Below are 10,951 nucleotides of genomic sequence, written 5' to 3' on the forward strand. Positions count from 1 at the left end.
TGATTTTTTGCACTTGTGTCCAATTTTATTAGTTGCTGATATTTGTTTAGTTTTTAATAGATTTACTTCACCATATCTTCTCATATTCGATTTCTCAAATAACATTATTGGTTGGATCATTTAATTTGCATATTTTTATCAATCCTCGTTGGGAATGATATCTTACTTATCTTTTTATTACTTGAACGAATAGTACGGTTGCTATTGTTAATTTACTTGCATAAAGTTATTAGGGCCATTGTCAGGGGTTTCAATAAAAAAATGTGCATTTAAATTGATTTTACTTGTTAGTTTAAGAGTTTTTAATTTTTTGTTTTTTTTTTTGTTTATTTTAAGCTCTTATATTCTTGTGCATAGCTATTGTTGATTTCTCATGCAAGTGCACTTAATGTTAATAAGTAATATAGTAGAAAGTAGAATTTGTTCCCACGGAGAATTCAATTAATCCCTACTTGCTAACTACTAAAATTATCACACACTAATTTTATCCAAACAATTAAAAATTAAATTAACAGCAAAAAATTAATTTTAACAAACTAATCTAAATTCTCTAGCAAAATTATTTCATTAAATCCGATTGACTTTTAGACTTAAGATTATGATGTCCCTTAATACTTCATCTAATTATTGTCTCACTCTTTTTTAACTTAGTTTAATGGATTAAGTTGTTAACCTAGTTTCCTAATTTATTTACAAGTCTTTGTCGAGTTTTTTATAATAATATCTTTCTCAATTAACTTACTATATATCTATGCAAATTAATTGAAGAAAGATTCATTAAGTTCGTGTTCTAATTTTGGCTACGTACGGCTTATAGGTGCATGTCTACCCTATATCCAAATCAAACTACCTAATCAACTAAGTGCATTCGATCGTACGCTATTCTATACAAGGTTTACCTGAATCTCTTTCGTCAAGGCTTAACCTAGATTTTCAATTCTATCTAATTGGTGGCCAGTCAATCAGAAACATTAAGAAAAGAATAAAATAAAAAACTTAAATCCATCAAACATAAGCAAAAGAGAGATAAATAAATCAGACTATGTATTGAATTCAATCATAATTTTAGATAAATAATTTAGTTCCCCATCAAGTCACACATCATCATCAAACTAAGTTTAAACATCAAAATCAAACTAAGAAAATAAAAGAATAACAAAACAATAAAAGAACCCAAGAACTATAATCTTGATCTTCCAAATCTTCTTGAATCCCTCAAATTCTTCTCAGTTTCAATGACTTTGCAGCTTGATTCCCAGCTCTTAATTTGGTGTTTCGTTCTCCTCTAAAAGTCCTCCGACAAGTTATTTTTATAAGGCTTTGAAGTTAAGCCTATTTAGGTGAATAAAGAAATCAATTCCAACTAGGATTTCCTCATCAGAGTACATGAGCCACCGACTATCTCCACCAAGGTCGCGGCCTCGACCAATTAATTAGCAGAAATCGTAATTGCTCTAGGACTACTACAGTGCTTCAAATTCAATAAGATTTCGGACTATCTTCCAAGCCAAGTTGGGAGAAGTAGTAAACATAAAAGTTGTAGCTTTTTCTCCTGACTTTCTAATGGTCCAAGAATAATCTCATTTGGAGATCTGTAGAGAGAGTTATGGTCAAAATACCTAGACATGTGTGGTGAAAGCCTACACCTCATAATTGCTCTCCTTTTTCCTTTAAAATTCTTCCGTCATTAAATACCTACAAAAGCATGAATAAATCAACAACAACCTATCTTAAACACATTAACACCCAATTAAGCATAAAATTTATGAAGATTAGATTGACTCACCTAAATTAATTAATTTTAAATTATTTAAATAAAACTTACTAATTTCAATGCATTACCACAAGAATTAAGATAAATTACTATCAAAATTAAGCCTAAATAACGCTATATCATAGAGTTATCACACCTCCAAACTTAATATTTTGTTAGTCCTTGAGCAAAACATAGAAAAGAAACGAACTTACAAAATCAATTTCAAATGGTGAAAACAAAATAAACATAGTTACTACTAGAGATAAAGTGCACCAACACAATGATTCCCCATAATTTCCTCTAAAGTGTGTCTATCAGTTTTCAACTTAAGGAAAAATATAAGCATCGTTCAAATTCATTTTTCAAATCTAATGCAAGCACATTCTTGAATGGATTTTTGTGTGTGTGTGTGTGAAATTTTTTACCAAGAATATCATGACATCTAATGAGTCTATGCCAACACAAATTTCAAATTAATACCAGAATTTCATAAGTTTACTTTTTATCTCTCTCTCAACTAATGTAGACTAACATCGGGCTAGGGATCAATAGGACTTTATAAAACTTATAATGTATAAGTAGGGTTTGGGTAGGATATAGGATAATAATGTAGCTCAAATCACCCTAAGCACATAATTATCCTAAGACCTATATATATAGCTCTATTTTTCTTCTTCAATTACACCCTTTTTCTTCCATATTAGAACTTTTCTTATATTCAACACTTTTTTTTCCTTTTTTTTTTACACAATTTCACAATTTGACACCGCCAAACTTATTTTCTTTATATTGTAGGTAGTGGGATTTTAAAATTTTAGACCTTTTTTTTCTTTTTCAGATCAACATCACCTTTTCACCTTTTTCAACATTTAGCTCAATCTATATTTTCTAAAACAATATACATGCTTAGGAGTGAGGGTTGCAAAATTGGGAGTTTTATTATGAGGCTAGGCTCAATTATTATGTAGTTAAACAAAGAAAAGGGAAATTAACCTCAAAGGGGTCTACTAGGGATAAAGATTTAACAAGGTTGGCTTTTTAGGCTCACACGGTCCAAAAATGGCCTAAATAATGTCCTTAACTAAGTATCGCCTCGGATTTCACCTCGAAAATAGTCAAGTAAATTCTAAAATTCTTGAAATAATCTAAAATTCACATCAATATAAATCTTCTCTAGATATTCATAATAATTCAAATCAAAAGATAAAGTGCTCAAATTTGTGGAAATCACATTTGAACAATAATACTTATCAAAAGAACTTCGCATGATTTCAAACAAAAACCTTATTCAACAAAAGCTAAGAATTCAAGACAACTAGTTATCATCATTGGATAGGGAAATCATCAAAAAAATTGGCACAACTTTACTTTAGATTCCTAAATTCCTAAAATTTGAACAAATAATAAATTCAACTACCAATTAATCCTAAATTATTTATAACTCTAGATATGCATGCAAAAAAAACTAAATCTAAAACTTTTACAGAATATTTACCACAAAAAAAATGATTCATCCCTCAAACTTAAACTAAATATTGTCCTCAATGTTAGAAAAAATAAAGAAAGGTAAAGAATGCTCCTCTAATTGTTAAATGCAATTGGTGAAGCTCCAATTCTCATCTTCGTCTCCATCATCCTCTACCTAATTGTCCTCATTGTCCTCTGCCTCATTAGCACCCCTAGGAAGATTAGGTGCTGGTGAAAGAGTAGACATGTCCATTCCCATGAAAGCACCATGAGCTCGAAACATGTGGTCTATATGTTGATTGCATTGGGTCTGATAAGTCATGTGTTGCTCAAACTGGTTCCCAAGTTGCTCAACTAAGTGTTCAAGGTTCTCAATTCTTTCAGCCATTGTCAGTTGTTGGTGTCTTGGTCGAAGGGGTGGAGGATGATGTGTAGAAAAAGAACTACTTCCAAGAGAATTTTAAAGTTGTCAGAGGATGAGATTAAGATCAATTGAAAGTTTAGGGTGCAACAACTCCTTACTAGCATCCCAATTTACACCAGCTTCCTTGCACATAGCTGTAATCAGAGAAGGGAACCAATAGCCTTCATGATTTGATTGTGCAGAGTGAGTCATGGCCTTGTAAATTACATTACTAATATCAATTATGCGTCTAGTCATGATGGAATGAATAAGGATGGCTCGATCTTTTGTGACATCATTGAGATGTGTGGTAGAAAGTAATTTGGAAGCCACAGAATATAAATCTTAGAAGTTGGTTTCATCACATTCCTCTTGAATGAAACTGGTGCATTCTTGAAGAATTCCCATTGAGCACCCTCTTCACAGAGTATGTGAATGATATCATCCCAATCTTCACGCTTCGCCAAATACTGACCATAACCATCGGTTTTGATATCAAAAGTTTCATAAAATTCATTTATGGCAGGGCTTAAGAATGGAACTAATTTACCTCACACAAAAACCAAATCATTAGTACTTCAACAGCGTTAGCATAAAATTCTCTTACTAGAGGGATACTCAAAACTGCTGGCAAGGCACAAAATTTTTGCTAATGTCGTCCATTAATCATTGGTTGAAGGTCAAGGTGTGTGATCAACCCTTGATCCAATCTTTCTTCAAGTATTGCAATTTTATTGGCAAGAGAACTAGCGTGTTTGGCCATTGTGTCAATTGACACAAATCTAGTATGATCAAACAAATCACTAGAATTTTGTCTAGCTCGTTTGGGTGCTATTCTCAAAATTTCTATAATTAATTCTGTCACGACCCGAAACTCCTATCAGGCCCGTGACAACCGCCGCGACGTCCCGATAAGCACTCATTACCCCGAATACCGATCGAAACCCCGCAAGGCTTAGCATCAACTTTCGCATCTCCCCGGTGAGCGACAGTTATTAAATCTTGCATTTCAAGAAATCATAAGTTGTTTCCAACTCAAAATAATAAAATATTATTTTCTAGCTCACAAGGGCATTTTCGTCATTTTTTTTTCATTTTTTTTTATTTCGAAATCCGTAAAAATGTAATATGTAAGTGGAAACACATATTTCATGATTTAAATTAAATTTTGAAGTCTAAAACATTCGTTTAAAGTAAAATTATAGCTATTTGAATATAATAAAAACATTAAATAAAATATTCTATTTTCTTAAAACACAATATTTTCAAAGTCTTCCTAAAATAACTTTTGTAGCGTAAGACTAAAATAAATTTATTCATATACTAATAAAGATAATTAAAGTATGAAATTTCATTTACAGTGACACGTGGGCCCCTAACTAACCAAGAAGGTGTAGAGCTACGAACCCTTACTTCCTATAATGCAACTCCGAGATTAATTCTCGTCTTAATCAACTATCAACAAACTGTCCTAAGCCTGTAAAATGGATAGAAAGAGGGGTGAGATTAAATAATCCCAGCGAGTAAACAATTACCATCAAAAGCATCTAAAGCCGAGTAGATGGAGACAATATAAAACGTTATATCTCAATAATATTCATAACACAAAATTTGTTTCAATCTATACCAAATAATTTCTTTTCATCAAAATTTCCCGGCTTATGAATTTCTTAAACTTGACCCCTGCCAGAATCATTCTCGCGGGTACCTTCGTCAAGGTATCCCATTGAGACTGCCAAGGCTGTTCAATGACCCATACCCATAAACATGTTTTCACATTTAACACACAGCCGTTCCTTGGCGTTGGCTGAGTCTCACTCTCACGTGGTGGCCCGAACGTGAGGTGCACTCAAATCATACCTCAGGAGATACTTCACCCAACATCTCCCCTTGGAGGTAAGTATATAATTGAGTTACCGTGCCCCTCTCATAGGCAGTCCACGGAAACCCCCACCACTGCAGTGACCATTTAATATACCACCAGACCCATAAAAATTCCAGTAGCATAATATGGCGAATAAAATGTAATCCAGTCTACCGAGACCAATTCAAAACTATTCATATATTTCATGCCAACCCCAAAAATTTATCCATCATGCTACCATAGTGTCATAAGCCCCAATTTCAATAACATATAAAATCATAAATTTCAACACAGTCTCCATATACTCAATTTTCCCAAAACAATATTTGATTTCAAAACCAGTATAAATTTCATTTTTATTAAAAAACATTTTAATTGAAAAACATAATATTTTATAATTCAAACTCACCATTCAATAAAAACATCAAACACGTATAATTACTCTAGACATTTAAGACGATACATTATCCACTCACAGTTCTAGGAGTCGATGTTCTCCTAATCCCAATCTTCAAGCATAATTTCTGTACTTTTACCAGTGTAATTTGCTCACCACCTATCCACTATGTACAATACATAATTCACCACATCAATGCTTGACCATTATAAAATCAATTCAGGCTCGGTATATATGCATGATATGACATGCAACTTATCCGACTACCGCTTAAATGCGGTGCTGACCTAATTCGGCCTATTACCCGATTAAATCGATATACGCGTCCGTTTAAATTCCAAATTAATTTTTTTCAGTTTCTATACCTCAATTGCACCCAAATTGACTTAATGTCCCTCTGTGTGGTGCAAATTATTAGTCTCGGTAACAAATTACGAAAATACCCCTAATGGGTAAAAATTCATATTTTTGCTCCGAAAATTCTCATTATTTTTCTAGACTCATAATTCATCATTATTCATCATAATTCCTCAAATAAACATCAAGATCATCAGCCAATATTCCCCTAGAAAATTTGGCCAATAATGGTAATGGAGGAAAATAAATTCTTTCCTTATTGTTTTGTTCCTAAATATACTAAACTAACTTAAAACACTAACATAACTTAAAATCAAATTAATCTAACAACTTTCTCTCTCCTAACCCATTTTTCAGAATTGAATTCATCATAATAACTCAATATTCAACCATGAAAATCAAGAACAAAAGCATGGGTAAGCTAGGTATCAAGGAGAACTATAGAAATTCTAACTTACCTAGCTTGTTTCCTTGATTTCTTCATTTTTTCTTTGAATTTTCCACCTAGGTTTTCTTGTTTTTCCCTTTTTCTTCCTCTCTTTCTCTCTCTTCCTTGCTTGGCCGGCCATATGAAGAAAATGGGCAGATTTTATGCCTTTTTAATAAGAAATAATAAAATAATAAAGGTAGACACATGTCATTTTCTTATTAGTCCATTTTTAAAATTTTAAAATTTTAATCCTTTTTATCTCAACCACACAATTAGTCAATGGTCAAAATGAGGATAAAGGAAGACCATGTGCTGGAAAAATGTCCTGGTGGTGGAAAATTACAATTTTGCCTCTGGGGTGGCAAAATTACCATTTTACCCTTTTACTCCAAATTATACCAAAATTAAAATTTTTTCACTTCTTAACCTCAAATCTTACTCCAATAAGTCAAATTATACTCCAATAAGTCAAATGGGGCCAAAAAAAATCTTTTCTAAAATTCTCATTTTGTCCTCAGGTGACAAATGACCATTTTACCTTTGGATAGCGAAAATTTCAGTTTGACTCTAAATTGATCCTCGAACTCCGAATCACCATATTAAACCATTCTGGGACTTTAAAATTCTTAATTTCATAGTAAATTCTCTATTTTATCTAGTTCGAGGCTTAAATCAACTTTATTGTACCTCTAGGTACAATACCGACTTTTGTAAATCTTTCGGGACTCTCCTAGCATGCAGTCATGCTATCCATCACATGTATGTCATGATAAATATTTTTATAGAGTCGGGCTTGTCATCTTCTCCCCCACTTGGATCAACCATAGGATCCTTCTTCTTGATTGACTTTGACATCCGACTAAATATTAATATTTTAATATTATTTTATTAATAAAATAATATTTTATTCTAAAAATTTTATCTTGTCTCCTTGGTACCCAAAATACCTTATTATGCCTCACTTGACTTCCAAATCGCCTTTTATCTCACAAATTCTCCTCCGATAAAATTATTATTATTTTATTATTATTTTCTCACTTGCGAAATATTTTATCCTAAACTACTCATTTCGTCTTTTATCACTTCTAAATATTTTAATTGATCTCAATTTGCATTCGATCAACTTTATTTATCACCATATCAAAGTATGGGGTATTTCAAATTCTCAACCAAAAGAAAAGAAAAGTACCAACAAAACATAGTATACCACCAACAATATCAGCTCATATATCTTCTCATCAAAAGAAATTAATGCCCATAGTATTAAGTAAAATCCAGCACTTAAAATTTTTCTAGACTACTAAGCATAAAAAAAATTTAAAATCAAGAAACTAACCCATATTTCTAATTTTAACTTACCATATAAATTTAAAGCATAAATCAAAACAATTTACGATACCTAAAAATAATTAATCACAATATCTCAAGAATTATCAATACCTATCACAATTTCTCAACAAAATAAATAATGTAAAGTAAGTCAACAATATTTTTTATGAATAAAAATAAAAAAAAAGAAGAAAAAAATGAAATATATATATAGTATTGAAACTTATTTGAAAGTTGGAGCAAAGAAGTTGAAAATAAGTGTGGAGGGAAAGATATTGAAGTGGGTAAGGGGTATGAAAGATTTTGAGGAAAGGAGAAGAGTGGGGGGAAGAGAAGAGAAGAGAGACAAATAGTGATGGGTAAGATAGAAAAGTGAAAAGTGTAGAAATTTTTGCACTAGAAAAGAGTGGGAAATGTGCTGGGGTGAGGGGGGAGGGGTTTTATATATGGGAAGGGGGGTCATATTAGGGTAATGGGTTGCCTAATGTTGGTAGCCCATAATAGAGGGAGCTTTATAAATGGGAGGTGGGGGTGAATTTGGGTAGTGGGTTGCCCAATGTTGGCAGTCCATAACAGAGAGGCCACGGCCTGCCCCACAAGGCGTTGTGGCCCATGTTTGTGCTAGCTGTGAGACCGTAGCCTCTGTTTGCTGGAGTTGCATGTCAAGCCCTACTCTATTATATACTTGTCATGTCATTCATGTACTTGATAGCATATCTACATACTGGGATGCGTCAAAAAATTGTTAAAAGTCGGTATCGTACCTAGTGGTACAATTAAGTCGATTAAAACCTCAAACTAGTTTGAATAGAGATTTTAGGATATATTTGAGAGTTATTGAACCTTAGAATGTCTTAATATGGTGATTCGGAGTTCAAGGATTAATTTGGAGTCAAATTAAGAATTTTCATAACGTAGGGGCAAAATGGTCATTTTGCCACCCGAGGGCAAAATTGGAATGTTGGATGAAATTTCTTTTTTACCAAGTTTGATTAATTGGAGCATGATTTGAATTTGAGAAATGAAAAATTTTAATTCCGACATTTTTTCGAACATAAGGGCAAAATAGTCATTTTACGTGTCCACAAGGACGTAATTGAAATTTTAAAAATTTTACACCACCATAACACTTGTCAAGCCCATGAATATCACCTATTATTATTTTATACTTTGGATAATTAAGAGATTACATGTGGTGGTGAGAAAATGCTTAATTGTTAAGTTTAAAGCATGGACCAATCACATGGTGACAGTCACGACCCGGAACTCCCTTCGAGCCCGTGACAACCGTCGCGATGTCTCAACAGATATTCATTACCTAGAATGTCAACCAAAAACTCGCAAGGCTCTTGCATCAATTTTACGTCTCCCCTGTGGGCAACAGTTACTAAATATAATCTTTTAAGGGAATATAAACAATTTTTAAATAAAAAACAAACAAAAAGTAATTTCTACGACAAAATGGTTTTTTGGTCATTTTTACTCAAAAATTTTGAAACTTAATGAAAATACAATATACGATCGAAAAATATGTATTTCTTATCTAAAAAAATTTTAGTAATCTAAATCATCCATTTAAAATGAAATTATGACTAATCAAACTAAAAAAAATATTAAATAAAATATTTCATTTTCTTATAAAACAATATTTATAGAATCCTGCATAAACAAATTTTGTAGCGTAAGAGCAAAATAAATTCATATATATAATAGCACACTAAACCAGGTACACAAAAATATTCTACAATGACATGTGGGCCCCAAAATAACCAAAAATATAAAGACTGTAGACCTTCGATTTTTAACGATGCAAATCCAAAAGCAACCCTCGATAAAATTAGCTGTCTACAGACTGTCCTGAGCTTGAAATGGGTAAAAAGGAGGGGTGAGTTTTTATAAACTCAATAAGTAAGCAAAGTTCATCTACAACATCTAAAGCCGAGTAAATGGAGACAGTTAAATCATCCCATCATAATATGATTCATAACATTTAAAACTCATTTCAATTCATATAAAACAATTACATTTCATCGAAATAATCAACAAGGCTTATGATTCTCTTAAAAACATGGCTTCTGCCAAAACTTATACTTGGGGACACCTTGGCCCGAGCATCCAACCGAGTCTGCCCAGGATGTTAAAACGACATATACCCATAAAACATGTTTTCACTTTTAAAATATAGCCATTCTTTGGCGTTGGTTGAGTTTCATCCTCATGTGGTGGTTCGGCGTGAAGTGAACTCTAAACTTACCTTAAGAGATACCCTCCTCACCTTTCATACTAAGGTAAAATATAACGAGGTTTATCGTGCCCCACTAATAGGCTGGTCGACGGAAACCCGCCTACTGCAGTAAGCTAATCAAATAACCCACCAAATCAATAAAAATTTCGACAGCATGACATGGTAAATATAATATTACCCAACCTGTCAACGTAAAACAAAATAGTTTATATAATCCACAAACCATAAATCCAGCCATTCATGCCATCACATTGTCATAAGCCATCAATTCAAACCATATATATAAGCTAATCAAATAACCCACCAAATCAATAAAAATTTCGACAGCATGACATGGTAAATATAATATTACCCAACCTGTCAAGGTAAAACAAAATAGTTTATATAATCCACAAACCATAAATCCAGCCATTCATGCCATCACATTGTCATAAGCCATCAATTCAAACCATATATATATATATATAGATAACACAAGTGTATAGTCTCCACCTACTCAATTTCCAAAATCATCATTGAATTGCAAAATAATTTATAAATCTCATTCATTTAACCAACACTTAACTTATAAAACATAAAAATCTACGGTTTAAGTTCATTATTCTTTAAAATCATAAAAACGAGTATAAACTACTTTAGATAGTTAAGATGAACATTTGATTACTCACAATAACGGGAGTTTGGAGTACTCCTATTCTTGGTC

Source organism: Theobroma cacao, chromosome 7 (genome assembly GCF_000208745.1).
Source record: "Theobroma cacao cultivar B97-61/B2 chromosome 7, Criollo_cocoa_genome_V2, whole genome shotgun sequence".
Taxonomy (NCBI): domain Eukaryota; kingdom Viridiplantae; phylum Streptophyta; class Magnoliopsida; order Malvales; family Malvaceae; genus Theobroma; species Theobroma cacao.